Here is a 24,093-nt window from a genome sequence, read left to right as displayed (position 1 = left end):
TTGTTACAGTCCAGTGCTTACGTGGCAGAGGACTGTGTTGCCTTCCTTGGTTCTCAGAATTGGGCCACTTCTTTGGTCCAGTCCAGAAAAAAAAAATAAAAATAAAAAATACAGGGTGTTTTTTCTTTTTCTTTGCCCTTTTCCACCTCTGTAGTGCATTGCTATGGCTGTTTAACAGCAACCTGTGAGCTGCTGGTTTGTGTACTTGCTCCTTAATGTCAGCCTTGGCCAGCTGCTGCCAGGAGCACAGCACAGAAGTTGGAAGTAGGGGAAGGCAGAGAGGTATGAGGGCAAAAAATGCCACAGCTCAGCCTGTTGTGTGTGTGAAAGGGAGGTCTAATATCCCTAGAGGGGATTACTCCTTTCAACTACCTCTGGGGTAAGAGCAGCAACATGTTAGCCATCAGATAAGATGTAACAGCCAGATATCTGCTCCTGTTCCCGCTTCAGTTCCTGAGCACCTGCATGAAGTCTCCTATGGAAATTTCTGTTCATTTGCCCAGAAGATGTGCAATACCTCTCTACATTGCCACAGTTTAAACAGTCATGGCAACACGCTAAACCTGCTAACAGGCTGATACACTTGCACTTTCACCAGTTTGGAAGGACAAGATGAGATTGTGAGGATATCATCTTGGAAAGAGCTACTCTTTATGTGTAGCATATCATACAGCTGTTGATTTCTTAATGTATACATGCTTTGGTAGCAACTTCATTGTCATGTCTGTAGTTACATACCTGTCTCACAGGCATCTTAGCCATGTCTGATTTCTAGTGACATTTTCAAAGCAGCTCTAGGACTTAGTTCAGCACACATCCCAGAGTAAGAGGTAATTGTACTGTGTGCTGTTTCCTAATTAACGTCAATCTCTGTTTCCCTTGCAGGGGAGAAAAAGCAAATAGCTACACAAACTCTTCTCTCATTCATTTATTCTGTGCATATTGCCAAACTCTTACCAGCTAGGCCTCTGAGGGCAGATACTTTTCTTCTATTTACTATGCTGTGTTTCTAAAAGCCTAGCAGAGTGGCAGGGGGACGATTTGTGAAGTTCAGACCTGCCTGCTGCCTTTGTGCTACATGTCAGCCCAAGTCTGGAGAGGGATAGGGTGCAACAAATAGGCCAGATATGGAAGAAATGATAAGAGATAATAGCCCAAGAATGAACATTTGGGGAAACAATTCATTCAGAAAACTATAAATGCTCTAGGACTTATTCCTTAATATTTATAACTATTTCCACACCTTCTGTTTGTAATTATCCAATAAATAACAGCAAAATGGATAAGTTTAATGTCTCTACAAGTTTGCAGTAAGGGGAGCTTTGGAGCCCAAGCAAGAAAGGTCCATTGGTTTTTGCAGAATATTTTATGGTCAATGTGCCTTCACCCTTCCTAACCTGCAGAGCAAAATACAAGGTTTCAACCAAGTTAATGTAGAGAAGACATTATTAAAAGCCTGTGCATTTTGTTACTGAACTCTGTTCCTGCTTCTCTTTTAATGTGTTGATTTGATCTGTGTTTTGGTGGAAGGTGCACTATATGTGCTCTTCTGACTACAGGCACCTCACAGGCGCTCCAGATAGCACATAGCAGTCAACCAAATGGGAAGTTTAGGACTGAGAGCAGATTGCTGTGGGGCACGGGAGGAAGTTTTCCCCCCAGGTTGATGAAAGGCCCACCCCCAGCTCCTGCTGGCATGCTATAATGCTCCTGGAAAGGAGAGCAGAGAAGATCAAAAGCAAAATACTACCAAAGAGCAAAACCTATAAAGATTCCTCACCCTGCCTAATTATCACATCATGCTTTGAGTCAACATGTGAGGCTTCTGCTGCCAGCTGTGAAAAAGGCAATTAATAACTCTAAACTGAGCCCCAGATGAGAAGCTGTAAACAACTATGTAGAGGTAACAGATCCGCTGTCTCCATCCCTTCATGCAGCACACCAACAGTTTCGTGGCCGTGTAGTGTAGGGGTGGTGGAAAATGCCTTTGAGTGACTTTAAGAAATATGATGAAGTCTCTGCAGGTTTTTAAAGGTCTCTGTTGATCCTAACAAGGAAGGATTTCAAGAGGACAAGGTGTGTACTGCTCACATCGTAAAGACTAGAGTGCTGCATTGCTACTCCCCTCGTAGCACTTGCTAGGGGTTTGAGTTCTGCTGTCCTGAAATGAACTTTCCAAGGCAAATAGGGCTCTTTACCAACACAAATTATGCTCTGTCTTCCTTCAAAGGAGACTGAAGACTTTCTAAACATTCCTAAATCACTGCAGCAGCTGGCGATGTAAACTTTGTAAATAGTGCTATCTCCATCTTACACATGTGAAAGTTGAAGCCCAGAAGGCAACACTGATCTGAGCAAGAGGTCCATGAGATTCCACAAGGATGTCAGTTGTTTGCAACCAGTCTGACGCTGGCTGTCCAGCTGGGTTCATAATTGCCGTGGTGAGTCCGTGCCTAGGTTGTGTCCACCAAAATAGGGCACTTTTTTGGCATTGAATGAGTTCCTCTGGCTCAGAGGGGAAGGATGTGGCTGAGTGAAGTCTGGGAATCAAGAGTCTTTTTCAGTGCCTGTCCTTAAAACAGAAGACCTCTATTTCACCATCTTAGCATGTGAACAATAACCTGTTGCACCCACTTTGTAATATCTCTTTGCACCACACACAAAGCATTTTCCATCAATGGCAGGTTTGGCAGCCAGAAAAGTGTTCCCCAATACCTGATGTGTGGTTTATGGAAAGAAGGATTTCATGACCAATTTTACTATGCATTAAGGGCAAAAAAATGCCCAAGTGTGTTTTATATATACATATAGAAGAAATCCCTGGTATTTCTGAAGTTGTTTCTAAGCCACCTTGTTTCAATTTAAGATTTTTCTATAAAATAAACCTTCTTAAAAGCTGCATGTCGTTATGTTTTGACTTAAAATTAAAGGAACATTGTAACTCCTTTTATTTTGCTAATATTCCAAAAATAAACATTTTTACTTATAAAGCTTTTAGGAAAATTCATTCCTGTTTACAGTCCCAGCACATGCATCGTGCCAGTTCCAATTCTGTCAGCCAAGCAGCTGTCCTGCCATTAACGCTCTTTAGCAGCTGTGTTCTTTCTGCTACCTGGGGACCTGTTAAGAAGCGTTTACAGAGTTTCATGCAGACAGGTGTCTTGCAAAAGCAATGCCGCCTGCAAAGGAATGCAATAAGAGCGACCGCTCTCCCAACGCCCTCAGATATTTTAAATATTTAATTCAGTAATAAAAGAGAGAAGCAAATTATTAAGGTGCTCCACCCTCCTACTGCTCAGGTAATTTAAACAAGGAAGTTAAACCTTTGCAAAAATTGTCCACTTGAATGGAAAATCTGCCTGCCCCACTTTCTGTCTATAGTGCTTTCTGGAGAAAAAAAAAAAAAAAAAAAAAAAAAAAACAACTCAGAAAAGTCATTCTCATATTTGGGGACTTAAGCTGTCCTTTTGTTTGGCAAAGAAGTACATCTAGTTCTCTGTCATATCTTAATACCAAGATATTTTTCACTTACATTAAAATTAATTCAATTGCAGAACTGGACATGACTGTGGTCTTGAGAAAAATTATTTGGATTAAATCTCAGCAGTAACTATGAATTACATTTCAACATTCATAAATGTATCGGGCAGGCCAGTTCTACCCCTCACCAAATTTTCAAATGTACAACATTTCCAGAGGCAGTATAAAAAGAAGCTACTAGCTAACATTTTAATATGTGAGTGGCCAGTGTTAGGCATGTTGAGCACCTCAGTAAAAATCACCTGGTTACCAGGCAATGCAGAAATGAGCATGTTCCCTTGCAGTCAGTGTGGTTTGATCCTAAGTTTTAGGCAAGTCTCCTTGCTGATAATGGGAAATGGAGTCATGGGTGTTTTGTTGTTTTTTGTTTGTTTGTTTGCTCGTTAAGTGTTACCCTAAACCTTTAAGAGACCGCTAAAATCTGCAAAGGTTCCTTGAGAGCCTGATGGACATAACTAGTCCAGTGTTGAAATGCTTTTGTTATGCTCAAGTACATCATGAGTTGTAGGCTTTGTGGTTGATTGGGTGTTGATTGTGGCTGGTTCTGGCAAAGGGTGCCAGGCACAGAAAAACTAGCAGAAAGCCATTGGGTCAGATTTGTTTACCTGTAGCTGAACAAATAATATTTTCCTATGTCTGAGATGGGAAACAGTCTCTGAGGAAAGGCAGGTGTTTTGTCACTGGCCCATATGTTGTCTAAGCGCCATGTGGAAGGCCTTGGACAACACAAGGATCTCTCAAAAGGATCTCTCACCAACCAGAGGGTGACCTGGTGTACCTGCTGAGCACTAGGACAGATGGGTACTTGTTGCCAGTGCCTTTCTGTAGAGCTGAAGGTAGGGCATATTGGTGACATGTCCACATCAAGGCTGACCTAGAGATACTTGGACAAGTTCCAGGCCTGTTGGTATAGCTACCCAGCAAAGTGAAACACTGCTTGGACCCCAGATGCAGTGAGGCTGCATTGGTCAGGCTTCTGCTCAGAGTCCTCAGTCCTGGTTCACAGAAAACTTGCATGGGACACAAGGACCTTGGATCTCTGCCCTGGACTAGAGAGATGTGAGATCTAGACAAACATACCCGAGACTGCTGGAAAAAGTCCCTGGTTTCTAGTTTGTTGGAGAAAGGAACAGTAGTGACTTAGTATTGTCTGTTTAGCCCCCTTCTTTTCTTCTTCAAATATATGAGAAATTCCTTAAGTATCTGTATGTTTAGCCCTCTTTGTTGGTGGGGAAAAAAACATAATAATAATTAAAAAAAAGAAAAAAAAATGAAAAAGAAATACAATAACAGAGGAGAAAGATAACTTTGGCAATCTGCCAGGAACGAGAAATATTTTCTTATCTGAGCAAGGCCACAGGATCACTGGAATTGTTGAGAAGAGCCTCTGGATTTCAGACCTCCACTCGGACTTCACCAGCAAAATCCTAATTGTTTTACTACGGTTCAAGAAGGTAGTATTGCATTTGAGTTGTATAACTTCTTCATGTCCAGTTTTCTGTGCTACAGTAAGACACCTCTGAGGATTTCCCCTTTGCTTGTCAGTCTGTCCTGTTTCTACCAACTTTACAAATTTTACAGCTAGCTGCATTTACATCCCCTTTTTGTGCAGCTCCCTAGCCTACCTAGAATTGGCACACAGCAAAGCCAAGCTACTTTCTGCAGATGGTAGTTACGACAACTGGAACACAAACTCAGGGAAAAAGGCAAAAATCATCTCTTCACTTACATACTAAGATATCTGCAACTGGACACAAGGACACGCACTGGGGGAGCATGATGCCCCTCGAACTAGCATCTTTATTTTCAGCTTTCCTATCAGGGTTAAAAACTTTCAATTAAAGAGAAATAAACAAAAGTGGCCAACATTACTTTCACAGACACGACCAAAAGGGTTTTAACCAGTAAAGGAAACAGATCTGAGAGATTATCTTAAACTTCTTCCCAATTAAAACAATTCATTTCACATACTGCCACAATGCATCAACTTTATCTGAACTTCCTTACAGCCTCTATAAACATGTCCTCAAAATAAATGCTGTGAATTAATATTTGAGAAATATGCTCTCACTGTGACATTGGGGAACGTTTTTTGAGTAGTAGTAGTAGAACTTGCTTTGAAACAAAGCATTGCATTATTAGATCAAATAGAACTTAGTTGGAAAATACGCTTAGTGTGTAAACCAACCACTGCCTTAATGACATTTGTTCTGTCTTTTGGTGAGCTTTGTTGTATAAAATTGAGGTTTGGATCCAACTGTTTTTCTGGGGTAAAACCTCCATTAAAATAGTTTGAAAAAATCTGTGAAATAAAATGGATAAGGGATTGTCATTTATTGTCTGCTGTATACTGAAAGGAATTATAAAAGCTTCTGTTAAGGAATATCCCATTCTGATAGTCAGTCCCAGACTTCAGAAGGTGTAATGTGTTTTCAAAGCATGGTGGGAAAAAAAGATGAATTAAGAGACAAAGCACCTGTTTTAGGCACCCACTCAAAGCTGTGATAGAAACTGGTGGTGTCGTTAGCAAGGACAAAACTGTTTTATCACTGAGGTTGTGCGGAGGAAGCCTCGGTTGGAAACCATGAAAGATGTAACAGAAGAGAAAGTTTCATATGTACATGACCCCAAAGCAAGTGAAAAAAAGTAGGATTGCTTATCTAGCCATTTTATTGCTTTATTTTTTAAAGCTCTAACAGTTGGATTCTGACTTGACTCATGTCAATGTATCATGTTGCTTCATGAGAGCCGTATACTTGTATACTTGCTGCATCAATCTGAGAAAACTGTTCTGGGCAGGCAGCATGTACAATAGAAAATTTAAGACTCGGGATCAAGGGAAGGACTATCAGGTGGCAGGTCTTTCCCTTAGCTTTTGCCCTCAGTCTCATGCTTCCCTTCCTGTGCCTGGCTTACCTTCTTTTTGAATCTTTTGCAGTGCATTCCAAGGAGATTTGGCTCCATGGAGTGGTTGTATAAATTTTAACACTGTTGCCTCCAGGTCTGTAAATCCATTTTCTTGCACCATAAATGGATATCAACAAATCAATGTGGGTGAGAAAACATTTCGGTGTGTTTCAAATCGTGAATAAGTGACACACCTTTGCCTCTTTCCCCTCCTTCTCCCAGCTACACAGGTGTCTTCAGGGAGGCATTTTCTGGTGCTTCTGCACAGGCACCCTCATTTCTAAACTGAGCAGTTTTGGGTGCCCTCGTTTGACACACCATTGGGTAATTAAATGCCAGGAAGTAATGTAAGAGCTGCTGTTTTTAAAAGACCTTTGTGAGGTCAGCCAGATACATGCAGGCAGGTACAGAAGCTCAGCCAAACCCTGTGCCTGTGGTGAGCTCTGTGATTTTGAAAGGAGGGCTGCATCCGGGGGGCACCCTGCACCTCCAGCTCTGCTCCCTTTTCTCCTCCTGTGTGTTCCTTTTTGCTCCAGGGATTTATTTATTTATTTATTTATTTATTTATTTATTTATTTATTTATTTATTTATTTATTTTTCCTTCCCTTGGCAACAGCTCCTTGGTGGTTTTACTTCACTGACACCAGCAGTTGCTGTGCACACCTTGAAACAATTTCTCTCCCAGGCCACGCTGTGGAATGAATCTGAGAAGCTTAGATGCTATAAGCACAGGGGAGCTGGGTTTCTCTGTGTTTCACGGGGAACGGGGATTCGAGTAAATCCCATTGACCTTAGCAGGAGATGGTTAAATGTATGTTTAGGATTTGGGGGAAATCAGTGAAATGCACAGGAGAGAATGGAGTCCTAAGGAGATGGAATTTCACGATGAATACTGAGCTCCATAGTTTTTCAAATTAAAAAAAAAATATATATATATATATATAATAATAAAAGGAAAGAAAAAGAAAGAAAACACTTCAAATATTGAAGTAAAAATGTATTTTTAAAATTCCACTCATTTTGGCAACGTCCAGGTTTAGGAAGGTTAAAGTGCCCCAGGAATTCTGGATGTCTAGAGGATGGATTAGATCCCCAGAGTCAGCTAGAGGTGCCTGGAGGGCTGCTCTGCACTGATACCACTCCCACCAGGGATAATTTAAATGTTGACTGCAGTCTAAACCAGCCACGAGACCTGACTTTTCCTTTGCAGTGATGTTTGCATTTGAACCTGGACCTGCTTACAGATACCTCCCACCCCCCTTACTAAAGTATGGACAGTGAAAAATAAGTTGAAGTAAATCATGTCTTGTTGCCTGTGCCATTAGATAGGGCTTCAGCATGCAGTCACTGTTAACGAGAAGAGAGGAAAAGGCTACCAGTGTGATGGAAAAAATCTTACAGATAACAGGATGACCTACAGGACAAAAGGCCTTGAACTGAAAAATGGAGATTCAAATCTAGAATACCTGAATATGAAGTATGTGGAGCAAGTTAGGGGTGGCCTTCATCTTGAACAGCCATCCTAGTGTCATACACACAGTATCTAAGGGCTAAAAAGTGCTATCAGGATGCTCATCTCAAAGTCCCTGTAGGAGTAAACACAACGCCGTGGCCTTGCCTCGTAGATACATTGAAATAGTGTTGTTACAGTGTTCTTGCAGAGCTGTCTTTTCTGTGTCCCCATTGCAATCTAAATATAAAAGAAGGGTTACCTGCATGCCTGCCTGCTGGGCATTCCCCCCGGAAGATGACAGCAGCTTCATGCTGGCACTTTCCTAAAGAAGCTAATTCTAATTTTCTGCTTATTTGCCAGGGGAGTGTGATCAGACACGCTATTTGAATGGTGTATCGGGCCTTCTAAGCCTCATGAAACAAGGCAGAGGTTAACCCAGGCAACCATCAGGCTGTAGCTGAAAATTGGCCTGCCTTCAGAGGATAAAAGAGCAGTGGGAGGGTCTCTTCAGGCAAACACAGCTAGTGAGTGAATTGCTAAAAATCCTTGATCTTCAAGACACGGAAAGAAGGAGCTTTCTGAACTTGGAGAAGATTGGTAAACTAGAGGCTGACAACAAAACATTGGTGCCCCCCCACATAGTGGGGATGGGGACTGTGTTGCGTGGACATCCTCCAGCTGGAGGAGAGCTTTGTTCTGAGGAGATGCTCTCAGGTCAGGTGAAGACAGCGGGATTCTTGCAAACCAGATAGGTAAGTCAGCTCCTCAGAGCTGGATTTCAAATGAAACCTGGACTGGTTCATTATTCCGGGGTGGAACCAGGAATTTCCATGGCTTTGATCAAAATCATGCAAAAGTAATGGCTGTGGAGATGGCTTGCTTTGAAGTTTTGAATTTCAGTTTTGAGAGAATCCAAAATGCAAAGTAGAATAGGCTGAAATTTGTTTCAAAATAAATAAAAGAACAAATTATGAAATCTCATGGAAAGAAAGGTGTTTTAAAAATATTGTTTCAAATTCAGTGGAAAATGTGCATCACATTTCAATTCACCTTCCTCTAAGAAGGTGGTAAGATTCTTAAAATGGAAAATAGTAATGTTTCCGCTGATTAGGAGATTGGCTTTTAAACACTATGCTTTCTCTGATTTTTCTTTTTTTCATTTTTTCTTTTATGAGAAAGAATTCAATATGGACCTCATTGTAGCATGATAACACAATAGTGTGAGGAGACACATTCCTATTTTTTTTCCCTATTTTCCAACTTGAAAAGGTATTGAAAAAGATAAACAAGCTCCCATTTATTCCCTGAACCTTTCTTTGGGACAATCTTTCAACGTTTCAAACATTCTTTCTTCTGGAAAAATTCTTATGAGGGAAAAGTTCTAACTTGATTGTCAACTCTAGTGCAAATGAAATGTAAAATTACCTTGTACAAATAGTGGTAATTAGAGACTGTTGAGCTTAGCCGTGTTCTCTTCCTTCTAGGGAAATTGATTACTGTAACTGTGGTTATTAAGGAGGTGGGAATGGAACTCCAGATGTGGGGTGTGTCTGTGTGTGTGTACACACAAACATATATATGTATAGGTCCTACATACTATATATGTGTGTGTGTATACATGGGTTTGTGTTTTCCAGATTACTAGGAACTTTTCTATCAAGGCACTGATATTCAATTACAACCTGTGGAAAAAAAAAAATAAATTAGTTTGCACACAGCTGAAGAAGAAACTATTTAAATTCTAATATTTTCTGTTTTGCACTGCTTTTGTCTTGGTGGACATTAATGTAACTTTCTTTTCCCAAGCTGAAGATAAAATGTTTGTCTTACAGTCTTATTCCAAAATAGAGAAATGACATTAAGTGTCTGGCCCCTAGAAGGAACAGTATGTGATGAAACAGAATATGCCTGCACCTATATTTAATTTTGCTGAAAAATGTCTTCTGACCGACTGGTAGCTCCTCTACTTCTTTTCCAATCCTCTATTTTTATGAGGTTTCTTTAACACTGATCTTTCCACAAACTGGTGACACAATCTCAAGATTGGAATTGGTCAGAACATGTTTGATGAAATATATTTTAACTGAAATATGCTGCTGCTTGGCCGCCAAAACATTTTGCAGAGAGGCTGGTGTTGATGAATGGGGAGTTTTCACTACCCCAGGATGAGGTCTCTGGTCAAGTCTGATCTGAAAGCCTGATTGAAAACTTGATCCATCTAACCCAGAAATAGATGTTTCAACACCCTTCCAGCTGAAAAGCTTTTGTTTTCATTTCAAGATCATAGACAAAACTGGAATACCTACAAAGTTTTGAAATCAACTTATTCCACTGTCACCCAGCCAGCTCAGATCGAGACCTTCTCTCCCAGAAACGGCTGTGCCAGATTTCCAAAAAAGGGTGCAGGGCTACAGCTACAGTTTTGTTCCTCAGAAATTACCTGTCACTTTCACTCTAGCTGAGGTGTGAGCACACTTCTTTCCCACCAAGGCAGCCTGAGCAAGGTCTGTCGGAGCAGACTGCAGGCGTGCAGGCCCATGACTTTGTTGGCTCTGGGTGGCTGCTGCAGCAGGCCCAGCTGGCTTCAGCACCGCGACTGCTGAGGCCTACCCAGATTTTTGGCTTTTGTGGCAGCTCTAAAATGATAATAATAACAATAATTAGAAATGTTTGACTTCAAATTCCTTTAAAAGGGTGACTTGATTGAAACCCACAGCTGGTTGAACAGGGTTTGGCTGTGTCAAAGAAAGCCTCCATGCCTGTTTCACTTGAAACCAATGGAGGAAGATAGGTAGTCAAGTCTGCAGTTTCTGTAAATGTCTCTGATGTGGATATATATATATATATATTTATCTACTGTTTTGTTAAATGAGTGTAACTTTAGTTGTGCTGACTGAATTTTAATGATTTGTTTCTTGGTTTAAAGAGATGAAGTCACATTTTCAACCTGTGAGGCTGTGGTTGGGCATTAGCTAGATAATATAAAAATCTTGGCAACTCCCCTGATTAGACTTTGGTTCTTGCAGTATATGCTGGACTTTGCTGGTCATGTTTCCACTCACTGAACTCTCTGGCCATTTCCCAGTACACCTTGAACTTAGAGTGAAACCTGAAATATCTTATCTGAAACAGTTTTTGTTTTGATTCCTCGAAAGTACTAAACTTGATATAGAGACTTTTTTTTCCCCATTAGTATTATGAGCAAATACTCTGTTCTTTGAAAAGTATAATGAAGAGCAGTAGTCACTTCTATCAAACTCTTCTTCCATAGAGGACCTTGTGGTGCTGTTCTCAGGAATATGCGAGGTGTGAATTCTCCAAGATGTCACACAACCTGTCAACAATACCTGAAATCAAATGTCTAGACACTGTTTGAGGATCTGGGCTTTGGAGAATGAAGCATCTGCATCCTTCTGACGGGCCGTGGAAGGTGGGCTCCTGATCGGACCAATTCTGAAACCAGGAACTGGGGTGATTGAAGTGTGAATGGTTTCACAATGGTGTCTCTAATATCAAATCTGGCAAGGTGGATAGTTTTTAACTAGTTTAAACCAAGCAACACATGTGCTCCACAGCTGGTGGGTGGAAACCTGCAAGGTGCTTTAAGGGGATGTCACCAAGTTGACTGCAGTTCATTAAGGAGAAAATACCCATTTCCACCTTCTCAAAGTAGGAATTTATTATCATGCTTAGCTGTTGCTGTGGGTGGTCTCTGTGCCACTAACATGCTATAGCTGTTAGAAAAGTATTCCCATCCCTCATAATTTTGTAGTGTTTACTTACCCTTGCTGTGACACTGCTATTGACTCTGCAATTGTAATTATGACCAATAATTCAGTAATCCTGATGATATATTGCAACAAATTGACCAATCATTACATAAGCAATTGTATAGTGGCAGTCATTGGAAACTGCCTAACATTAGACGACGTTAATTAGAGATGACTAATACCTTATCCAGCCTCCAGGGTGCAGAGGATGTTGAAAACTAAATGCTAACATTTCTATTAATTTATATGATCTTATGTGATGGCAGTCTGCTAATAGTTCAAATAAGGGGGTCTCCTTTAAAAAAAAAAAAAAAGAAAAAAAAAAGAAAAAAAAAGATTGGCCTGTTGCATACCAAGGAACAGCATTTTAGCTGCCATTAGGTTTAGCTGAAGCCATCGGTATCCTGGATTGTCAAAATCATTCGTGTAAGGAGGAGAAGCAGTGCCTATAGAAGTGCCTGTCTCCTCTACAGACACTAAGCTGAAATCTCTTCCAGTACTCGGAAAATATTTTAAAATCCAAAATATGTTTGTGGCAATTAGAGGCAGTTACCAAAAAAACCCAAACCTGTGAATATGAACTGAAGAGGAAAACTACCCCCTCTCTATCCCAGCATTCCCAAGAATTATGTTTTTATTTGGCTGATATGTGTGGCATGTGCCATGCTGTTTTTTTCTTAATATAGTGAGCTGCAACATGAGAAGCCCTTGATGTCTTTGGGCTGTTTGTAAGGGATCTGTAGACCACAAATTAGGAAAAGAAAGTTCATATATTCTGTGCACAACCTACATAAGTGAGAATTACAAAATGTGTGTTTGTTTTAGAAAATTTGCACTTTTCCACAAGTGGAAGTCACAGGTTGCTACAAACACCTTAGCAAGGTTCAACAGATACCTGCCTTTTGTGTGGAGGGCTACCATTTGTAGTATTTCTGTGCTTTCTTCCATAGTACCCCTACCACAGGCCCAACCTTCATCCTTTTCTTCCTTTTAACTTGCTTATCCACATGCAGTTCCACTGAGAAAACAGCCCCTTCTGTAGTGGCTTCAGGGTAGTCGAAGAGATACATACAATTACAAACATAACCATGAAAGTTGAAATGGATTCACCTAGGCACCTTCTCCCATACCTTTCTTATCTTGCTTATTTTATAAGGTTTGGGATGGGAGCCTTGTTTAAACACAAGCTAGCATTACACCCTAACTTTAAATATGGAACTGTAGGCAGCAGTGTAACCCAAGTGTTAATACAATAACTTTGACTGCAGACCTTAGCTGAACCCTAGAGCCCTGTGTATTCTGCAGTATAAATATAGCCATTCGGGGTGATCCTTTGCTTGGATAAAATGCTTCCATTCAAAAGTAATGACAGTGTTTAAATTAATTAAGTTATAACTGAAGTTTTTCCATGATGCTATCTTAGAATAATAACCTAGTAGTGGTACACACAGCCTAATCAAAATCAGGCTTTGTGGTTTTAGGTAATATACAAACACTCCTGTAGACCTGAGGTTAACGAAGTAGAGCATTTCTAAGGGAATTAAGCACCTCAGTCTCACGTTCTGAAGTTACTTCACTACATAGGACCAGATTTTTGAATCTTTGCTTTCAACAGAAGCAAAGGGCAAATGATAAAGAGAGAGCTGCAAATTATAGGTGCTACTTTCAATAGGCCTCAGGTGCCTGGGTGAACTTCTACAGCTATTTGCACCTATGTACTTTTAAAAGCCTGAGCTTAGCTCCCTTGCTTTTAAAACTGGGAATTAACACTGAAACACCTAAGCATGAGCAGAGAAATGTGAGCCAAAGTATCTTTAGAAAGCAATTTTCAAAGGTATACTGTTACATCAGGTTGTAAATAAGGTGCCTGAGAAAGGTGTTTTTTTTTTTTTGTAAGAGTTGCAGAAGTAACTTGAAATATCCTGCCAGGCATCTGTCTGCATACTTAGGGGGCACACTATTTAGAAAACCAGTGAGCTAAGCGCTCCACACCTGGTAGTTAGGGTTCTAAGTCACTGTTGAAAATACTGTCTTTAGAGTTGTTCTGAAGTAACTTTACTGGACCTAGTAAACGAAAGCACAAAGGAATAGTTGTTAAAAGCAAATACTTACAGCTAAAGAAGGCTTTTTATGATAAAAGAAATGGTATGTCATGTGTAGTGTGCCTTCTAATGTTAGCAGCTCTTCTCTCTGAACCAGTGCTGTGAAGTCAACATAAGGTAGAAGGAAAACTCCTTAAAGGCACTGACTCGCTTTGAGCTTCACTTGTAGAAATATTTTTTTTAACCATGTCTTATATAAATTAATTTAGTGTCAATTGTGCTGAAAGGATATGTTGGCTCTTGATCTTATTGCTCACAGGCAGTTTTTTATATATCAGAGAGATAAGAAAGATTCCATCAAATCACAGTACTTGAAAGAAAGAGGCAGAGAGATCTCCCTCCTTCCTCCCTTCCTGTACTTTTTAGCCACAGGAGTTTCTGAAAGTGCTGTGTTGCTGCTCCCCTCAGCTCTCCAGCATTATCCTACAGTTTAGACCATCCCTAGCACCTCTTTGCAATAGAGATGTATGAGGTTGAGATGAGATTTAGTTAAGCTGGTGGAATCAGGAAGAGGGCTTGAACGTGGTTACAGTGCAGGATATACTTAAGGGATTTTGGACTGCATCTGAGCCAAGCCTGTGTTAATTTTGAAGCTAATTTGAGATCAAAAGCACAGAGACTGTTTGAAACCTTATCTGAATCAGACTGCCAGATCATTTAAGGCAAATGTTAAGTAAGATCACTTCAATTACTCAAATTAGTTAATCTTAGTAAGTGGGATTGGGGCTGATCAGGGGCTGATCTCCTACTGTTAGATTACAGTAGTAAGTGGGATAAATTAACTTACATATTTCTTAATGCTGTGGCTAGGCATCTAGACAGCTAGCTCATCCATATCTGGACCACAGAGGTAGCTATAACCTGAGCTCACAATTCCAAGGCTGTTGTCTCCAGCATCTAAAAGGCTCAGCGTAAGGGTATGAATTTTGACCCACCACCAGTTTGGGCACAAAGCAGTTCTCACCTTTACAGGGTCATTGCCTTAGAAATCCAATAGCATAACTCTATTCATATATACATAGTGTGTGACTCTTCATGATAGCTGAGAGGCTACAGGAGAGTTTCACTGTGATAAAAGATATTAAAAATATCTTAACTGAACCAACAGGATGGTCAGATGCCAGCTGAAATGTTGACAAAATCAACTCATTTAAAGATGCACCTGTGTATGAGGAAGTTTAATTTGTTTCATCTGTAATGATTTATTTTAGGAGGTAGGTAGTTCTGATATCAGTTTATAAGTAGAAAATTTTGCAGAGCCTTTTTCTAGCAGAGCAAATTTCACAACTGGTTTTGACTTGCATTTTCCATGGTTTCAGAATTTAGGTTTGGTAGCAAGGACTGAGAACTGGAGATGTGTAGCCAATTTTCTGGTCTTTGCTTCCTGGTACCAGCCTTAAGCAAGGTCCCTTCATACATCTCTGCCCTTCTTCCCAGCCAGTAAAGCAACTATCAAAACTTGTGTCCATCTTAAAAGTGAGTTGAAGCCTTTGAGTGGCTATGGAAGTGAAAAGGTCTTTTACTTTTCCACCTGTTTTTAGGCTGCTTAAGACTTACGCCTCTTAAGCCAATCTTTCCTTTTGGTAATTTCTTCTCCTCCTTGGAGTAAGGAGAATGTATAAAGAAAGCTACTTAAGAAAAAATTGTGGTTAACAATAAAAACAATAACAATAATGTTTACTATGAATTACAAATTTTCATCTCTCAAAAATTCAAACTTGTGGTTCAAACTACAGCTGGGCATTGGTATGATCTTTTTCCTTGGTATGTGTGCAGCTGTTTCTGGTCTTGCAGAAAGAAACACACATATTTTAACAGAGAAAGTGGGCCCAGCTCTGAGAGTTTCATTGTGCCACTCTGTGGAGGTACATCAGTACTGTTCTGCAGAGCCCACTTTCACAGGAGCCCTGAGCAGGCTGGTGGCTTAATAACATACCTAAATGGAAGCTTAGGGTAAGGCCATCAGATTAATTTTCACTCTGAAAGTCAAGCAGGATCTGAAAGCAGATTAAAGGCTGAGGCCCCAACCCACCAAGTCACCTTACTTATAAAAGAGGCTAGAGGAATCAATAACATATGTAATTTACAGCACAGCAGTAATAGTAGAATTTTATAGTGGCTTTCAGTTATAGCATTGCAATTGATTTCTTTACCTTCTGTGTATTAAATATTCATAACACTTGCTGTGTTGTGTTATGCAGAGGACCAGAGCAAACCAAGTGATGTGTGTTAGGTCCCATTTCAGCTAAGATGTCTCAGTGTAATGTTGCTGCACATTTTATTCTGGGTGCCTTTGGTGTATGACAAGCTCCCATGGCTCACATATTCTTGACTGTCTTTCCATATATTTCACAAGTTCACAAGACATACTTGTTATTAACACCAGAAAGTTCTTGTTTAAAAAAAAAAAAAAAAAGACAGATTCTTTTGTAAATATAAGCAACATCTGGTTGTGATTGGGAAGGAGATTGGCATTGAAAGTCATTCTGAGAGGTTTATAATGCTTGCCCTAAAACTATCTACAAAATCCCCTCCCTCTTCTGCCCCAAGCCCTAAAAAAAATTTTTTTTTTCCTTTGATACTCTGACACTTTCTCTAAGGAAAGCTCTGGTAGGCAACAGTGCTTAAGATCCAAGGGAAAAGTTCTTATCTATTGCCTCAAGCTACAGCCTTTACCTGCTTAACACCTGTAGTTTGATTGATAACACTTTACAAGATATGATAAAGACGTTTAATACCATTAGTAATATTCAAACACTAGTAATCTTTGCTCAGAGTTATGGGTTCAGCCATTACCAATACCAGTTCCTATTTTCTGCTGCAAGCCAATTGATCGGGGTGTGCAAACTTTACTTTGTACATGCAGTTCCAGTACGAATATGACCAAGCACATTCTTGTTCCATGATTAGATCTGTATGAAAATCAAGAGGAATTGACTCCAGTTACTTTATGCTATGAAGTAGCTGTGGACAAACACATCAATGGGACAATAAAGGAGATCAGCTGAGAGCTCTGGTGCATAAACACAGCATGAAAATGTCTCGAATATTTTTTTCTGCGAGACTCTTCTCAGATGTGTTCTACTGTCTGGTGAGATCCTCCATTGGTTTGCACCTTCAGGCACATTTGGGGTGTGACAAACACATTGCCAAGAGCACAACCCCGTACTTCACTCTGCAGTTCTCCTGGTTCACACCCTCGCACTTTTGGTGCTGAAGGAATGTCATATTGGCACACAGAGCCTGTTTTTTTCCCCACTCTGGCTTCTTGTGTGGTTACTGTTTGTTTTCACAAAGTGAGTGCAGGCTGCTCTGTAGTGGTGTAAATAATTTTTACCAGATGCCGGTAAACATCAGAGAATCAAACCAAAGGAAAAAAAAAAAAAAAGAAAATCAGAAAACATGATCATCTTAATGTCCCCTGGGGCTGTGCAGCCCTACTAGCAGCCTGGAGACCTTTAGAAAATGAAATTTCAGCTCAGTGAGTCTTGAAGTGAGGAACAGGCCAATCCTATAAGAGATCCATAAGTCGAGGCAGTTACTTGGACTGCTGGTATTTAAGGATAACCTTATCAGATAATTACAGAATCACAGAATGTTTTGGGTTAGAAGGGACCTTTAAGGATCACCTGGTTCCACCCCCCGCCACAGGCAGGGACACCTCCCACCAGACCAATTCTGCTCAAAGCGCCATCCAGCCTGGCCTTGAACACCTCCAGGGATGGGGCATCCACAGCTTCTCTGGGCAGCCTGTGCCAGGGCCTCACCACCCGCTGAGTGAAGAATTTCTTCCTTATATCTAGTCTAAATCTACCCTCTTTTAGTTTAAGGCCATTTCCCCTTGTCCTATCACTACACTCCCTGACAAAGAGTCCCTCCCCAGCTTTACTGCAGATCCCCTTTATGTACTGGAAGGCCTCTAGAGACTTTAGTCTCCATGGAGCCTTCTCTTTTCCAGACTGAACAACCCCAACTCCCTCAGCCTCCCTTCAGTCTGTGCTCCAGCCCTTTGATGGTCTTCATTGTCCTCCTGTTGGCTCACCCTAACAGGTCCATGTCCTTCTTGTGCTGGGGACCCCAGAGCTGAAAGGTCTTCAGGTGGGGTCTTATGAGAGCAGATCAGAGAGGCAGAATCACCTCCCTCACCCTGCTGGCCATGTTTCTCTTGATGCAGCCCAGGATACAGTTGGCTTTCTGGGCTGCAAGTGCACCTTGCCAGCTCACGCTGAGCTTCTCATCAACCAACACCCCCAGGTCCTTCTAAGACCTGCTCTCAATCCATTCTCTGCCCAGCCTGTATTTGTGCTTGGGATTGCCCCAACCCAGGTGCAGGACCTTGCAGTTGGCCTTGTTGAACCACATGAGGTTTGCACAGGCCCACTTCTCAAGCCTGTCCAGGTCCCTCTGGATGGCATCCCTGCACCACACAGCTTGGTGTCATCAGAAAACTTGCTGAGAGGGCACTCAATCCCAGTGTGCATGTTGCTGACAAAGATACTAAACAGATAAGTCTTAATAGCATTTTATAGTTACCATTATACAGTGACAAAGCGGCGAAGGATCAGGGCCAGATCCTCTGAGCTTGCCAGTCTTGTCCATGTTTTTATCTCATTCCAAACCAGCGCTCTTGTGTGTTCCTCTGTAACATCAAATCCCACCCTCAGAAAAGGTCTTGCAGCCACAGGGGTTGTCCACAGAAGGCTACCTAGCTCTGACCAGCTCCCAGCGTAAAATTAATGAAATAAGCATTTCCACTCAGCCTAGGTGCAATGGCAGTTGGCAGCTGGCTGGAGCTGCCCAGGGAAGAAGGCAGAGGTCTCCCTCACATCACTCTTGCTTCTTCAAAGAGACACAAAGAGGGATGATGTTTATAAAGTTCTTCATTGACACCCATTCAGCAGGAAAGTATGTTTTAATTTTTGTGGGGTGTTTTTTTTTTTTTTTGTAATATTGTTAAATATTAACCTCAACTATCTTAGCAAATAACAGAAAGTGCCTTAAATACCTGTTCAAAAAGCAATTTTATTGGGAGCTCCTCAGCAGGACAGTTGTGCTTTTTTATTTCTTCACTTCCATTGCAGAGAGTTGCTAATTAAAGATGTCATGTGGACCCACACAGGAAGGAAAGAATTTCACAAGATATCCTGTTTCCCACCCGAAGGATGGGAATAGAGTGGGGGGAGAGAGAATGAATCAAAGGATGAGCACAAAGATATAAAGTTAAAGCTGCAATAGTGACAATAAAGGTTTGTTCTTTTCCACAGGAGCCCGTCCCAAGAAAGAATTCCTGGTGGGCCACTTCCTGTTCACATTGCTGTCTTTCTCACGAGAATCCACTCTTAATCCCTGTGCCTCCTCGTGGGCTCTGACAGATGGTGGCATCCTACTGGACTCTGACTGAGCAAAGCAAGAAAGAGCCAATGACATGATACAGCAGCAGTGGTGCTGGAGTGTGAGGCAAAATCCACAGCCAACACTCACAAGGACTGCAGCAAGAATGAAAAATACTTACGTGACTGCTTGTGGCAACTCCAGATAAAAATAATGCAGAGATACTTCAAAAGCTCTATCCTATTTTGTTTAATGCATGTTAGGTTATATCTATGGGGTCCTGATTCTATGAAGAGATTTCTTGAGAAGTGTTAATCACTTTTGATGCTTATCCAGAAGGCTTAGGAATAATCAAGAGATCTTTGATACTCTGTACAGTTGCCCTTGGAATAACTGTTCTGCCAGCACTGCTGTTAATCTAAACTCCTATCTTATCTGCCTTGAGTGAAGAACACTCTCTGAGAGGGCTTGAGAAAACAATTCTTGCTAAGTAGATGTTGTAAGGATGGTACTGTTAGGTTGCGTAGTGCCACACTGCACCTGTGTACTGGCACTGTGCATATCATATGGAGAAACAGGAAGCACTGGGAAGCTGAGGTCCACTGAATCCTGAGATTAATTAATCACAAACTGTAGGCTTGGAAACCACTACCTTTAACTTGGTTACTCTTGTAGGTGCACAAAGAAACCTATTTAGACAAGACTTTACCTTATGGAAAATATCCAAGTTTTTAAACTGTTAGCTAAAAACAGTGGCTTTGATAAAAGGAAGGTAAAGAATCTCATTCTCTCACTCTTCTCTCACTAGTAAAACCAACTTATTAACCAGTTGTCTCACGCCAAGTTCCAGAAATTAGGTAGAAAGACAACTAAACGTGAAAGACAGGTGATTATGGAAAAGTCTGTCAAGGCGTTTTCAACCTGGAGGCAGACTGGTATAAAACAAATACAGAAAACGTGTGATGCAGACATAAGAAAAAAATTGATAGATCTGATTTTTTTTTTTTTTTTTAAGAAAAAGTTATCTCCAGAATCTAAGAGGGACTTCCGTATTCAGTGAGACTCAATTACTGGACAGAAATAATCAACAAGCCACTGAGTAAAGAACTCTTTTTCTCCCCCAACCACTTCCTTTTTGGAAATACCTTTTATTCCTGATAGGTTGGAAGAAACTTGACAGGAAATTGATAAGAGAATGGCAATGCTGTTCTTTAGATGAAGAGTCTGACTGGCTGAGTGTAGCCAATGAAGCTCATTGGTGACACATGAATAAACACCAAGCCAGAGCCCTGCCCTGGAGGGTAGCATGAGATTGTGTTGTTCTAGAGAAAGTCCTAGAGGCAATCTTGGAATGTTTCTTGTGAAATTAAAAGTATGTTCGAATTCCCTTTTCTGTAAAATGGTATTCTATTCCCTGATATTTCGTAGAAGTTTCTGTGTATTACTTATCTTAGTTGATCCTATTATTGAATAATAAATGCAGATTGTGGAAATGTGCCAGAGGGTGCCGTTTCAAAAACACCATCACATGCTGTGGTTTCCAGTTTTGTCTCTAATGACCAGAAAGCAGGCTGGTAAGAAAGCTGTGGTCTTCAGAGGAGCAAAGATGTGGCCATGCACTTTTAGAATAACAGGTGTGCATTTGCTTTTTTTTTCAGACTTCTAGTGGTCTGTCTGGGTTTTGTAATACTAGTTTTCCTCAGAGTAGTACAATGAAAATACTCAAAGGCAACATAGAGAAAAAAATCTTATAATTCTCTGTGAAACTGAGGTGATTCATTGCACAATGGCAGCAACGCAGGTAAGACTATAAGATAAAGCCTTGAAGACTTTTAAGTTCAGTTTCTTTCACCAGGAAAAGATGGTTAAAATAATATATGTTCTCTATTGCATCTTAAAACAAACAAACAAGAACAAACAAACAAACAAAAAAACAGTTGCAGGAAAATAAAGAGTTTAACTGAAAAAATGATAGAGCTAATTCAGAATGGAGATATCTTCTTCCAAAACTGCTTTCTTATTACAGTTCATAGAATCATAGGATTGTTTGGCTTGGAAGAGACCCTGAAGTATCACCCAGTTCCAACCCCCTGCCATGGGCAGGGACACCTCCCACCAGACCAGGCTGCCCAAAGCCCATCCAGCCTGGCCTTGAACACCTCCAGGGATGGGGCATCCACAGCTTCTCTGGGCAGCCTGTGCCAGGGCCTCACCACCCTCACAGTAAAACTTCAGTAAAGTTCACCCACACAGTTGTTCAGGAATAGCTGCAGAAAGGCTGTACTATAACAACATCCCTTGGAGACAGACTTGTCAGTGAACAAATGAATATTTTGTTCTAATTTTCATATCATTGACTAAAAAGAGAGGGAATAACATACTGTTCCTATCATATCTGTGAGTCTCTAACAAGATCAATGCAAAATTCAAGAGAAGATGAGTGCAAGTTGTGAGATGTGAGATCAAGCATTACTGCAGAGAAGTCCTCAATATTTTTGCTTCATGGTCAGTGACAAAATTCACACTTATGCTCCTGTATTTGAGTAATTTCAGTGCCAATTCTCCCTCAGAAAATGTTTAATTTTTTTGTTGTTGTTCCTTTCTAACCGATCAATTGTTACTTTTTACCCGAAATCATTGTTTATATCATTCAGTAGTTTATCACCCAGAACACCTGTGTGGGAACTGAAGGTGATAAGGAAACTTTCAATACATCACTGCTTTCTATTATCAAAGTGTGAGCAGGTATAGAAGTCATTATCTGTCTCCTGTTTAGGTAAGATAAGGGAATTATAAAATGGGGTGTGTTCTACTTATGGTCAATATGTGAAATCCCACCTGAAGTGATAAAGACTTGGAAACTGTAAATTAAATGTAAAAACAAGGTCTCAAATCTGTTCACTTGGGGATTTTATCATGCATTTGTGTTCCAGAGAAAATCTTTATTTTCTTTTTGCTATAACGCTTGTTAATGGTGGTGCCACTGTAAGATATTCACTTATATCTCACTTCTTGGGAACTGTGTTTGGGCAGCTTCTGGCTCTTGTACTGGGTTGGTGCTTGCAAGGGTTTATGGCTGAATAAAAGTGTAGGGATATTCCTAAATCTAAGAGTGCTTTTAGCCAAACATGTCCTGAGGGGCTGTGCTGAGTTAGAATTGAGGGCTCATGTTAGCAACTTCACTGCAAATAGATTGGAAAGGGCACTTGCCCTTTGAAAACACTCTTATTTTTGAAAACATCCTGTGCTAAGGATGATTTAGCCAAGAGGAAGGATGGATTTTGTGGACAGCACTGGCCTTCTGGCCTTGGAATCAGGAGACCCATCATGGATTTTCCCTCATGGGTATAAAGTACCTATATTGTGCTGAACTCAGTAGCCTCTATACTTCTGTGAGTCTGTGTGTTGCCCTTTACTTTTTTGAGTTGAAATACCAATGCCACTAACATGATCTGTCTTGCTTTTTTAGACTGGAAGATTTTTAAGCTAGTCTTGCTCTATGAATATCACCATGATAATGTAAGGTGGATCTGCTCCCCTCAGACTGGTGTAGCTGGGTGCCTGTAGTGTATCCTTCACACAAACAGCTGGAAAGCATTATGTGCATAGAAACACTGTTTAACCTGAGGCATTTTCCTCCCTCCATGTTTAGTATGCAAATATGTAGTCTGTTTTGGGGATCTGTTGAATGCCCGGAGCATCTTACCACTCTTTGGAGAGTTGGTTCTGCTTATCTTGCTTTCTCAAAATGTCTCAAAAATCTCTTTTTGTCCTGCACACAAGACAAGATTTCTCAATGGCATAATGCAGACCTTCTGGCATGCTAGCCCATCACTTGTTTTGCATCAGTCAAGATTTCTCACTGTAACCATGCTTCTTGACAAAGACTATACAGAAGTCCTGGGACAAAGGACAATCAGGAAGCTTTTTAATGGCTCAGAGATCCTGGCTCTGCTTCACCAATCAGCCCCAAGTTGAAGCAGTCCTGTTCTGCTTCTTTTCAGGGTTCCTTTCACAGCTCCCACTGTTACCAGTGTAAGCCACGATCTTCTAATATCAAAACAGAGAAGTCTGCTTGGGTGAACTTAGTTCTCTCTGCCCATGTCAGACAACCTCTACTGTTAGCAGCTGTTTTGCTATATGTAGGGGCTTAACCGTTGCTTGCACTGAATTGAGAAGAGTGTACTTGGCAAGCTCATTGGCTTAATGAGGTCTGCAAGCTGCCTTTGAAACCAAGACTCCCATGATGGCAATTGCTTGCACTTTTCAACACAGCAGTCTTTATTTGGGGTAAAATTTTCAAAAGTGCTTAAGTGAAGGTCAATAAGACCTAGCTATTAAAATAAAGAAAGAAATAAAACCTGGACCCGTAATTAACAGATGTTTGTGGTCCTGCAATAAGTGAAACTATTTTAACAGCACTTTGGTAGAAACCAAATGCTGAAGCAACCCTTTCCTTAAAAAGTGGCTTAACTGTGTAGCCTGATGGTAAGGACTCTCTCCCCGAGAAAGAGCAGCCCCTTGGTTCAGGGAACATTTAATTATACAGACCAAAGGAAACAGCACCAAAAGGAAGATGGCTTGAAACTGCTTCCACCCCCACTTGTACATCAGGAGAACATCTATAGCAAGGTAACATGCTCCTTTGGAGGCAGTGGTTCAGGCTCTGGTGCCGTACCTCACCTTATTTCCCCACGTATCACTTCCATCTTCGGGACAGCACAAAACAGATGGCATGGAGGAAAGCTGAGCAGCTGGCAGACAGCTTGGAAAGTCACAGTCTGGTTGTCTCCCTTAACTTCAGAAACAGTGAGTGGCATCCTCAGGGAGGAGAGACAACGACTTCAGACACCCCATGAAGCTGAAGGAGTTATCTTTTTTACAGGTTACTGAACAAAATGGGGACAGAACATCACTTCTTGCTTTGTGAAATCTAGCCTTTTAATTTCCTTTGTTTTTACTATATGTGTCCAAAAATGAAGTGTTTCA

General features: G+C 40.9%; 1 long non-coding RNA gene across 6 annotated transcripts in view; it reads left to right on the top strand.

The window, feature by feature from the left end:
- The window catches only part of LOC310895424, a 105,776-nt gene extending 81,985 nt beyond the window's left edge, over nucleotides 1-23,791 (top strand). For 4 of the 6 annotated variants that reach the window (XR_014580670.1, XR_014580671.1, XR_014580672.1 and 1 more), the window contains one exon: nucleotides 19,038-20,128. This is a non-coding gene — a long non-coding RNA (uncharacterized lncRNA). Of the gene's footprint in view, nucleotides 1-8,261; nucleotides 8,654-11,172; nucleotides 11,332-19,037; nucleotides 22,090-22,573 lie in introns of those variants that run through there. The other 2 variants (XR_014580669.1, XR_014580674.1) reach the window with 2 other exon arrangements.
- The last annotated feature ends 302 nt before the right edge of the window (nucleotides 23,792-24,093 follow it).

The sequence above is a fragment of the Anser anser genome (genome assembly GCF_964211835.1).
Source record: "Anser anser genome assembly, chromosome: 2".
In the NCBI taxonomy this organism is placed as follows: Eukaryota; Metazoa; Chordata; class Aves; order Anseriformes; family Anatidae; genus Anser; species Anser anser.
Note: the sequence above shows the minus strand (reverse complement) of the source record. Positions and strands in the feature narration are given on the sequence as shown.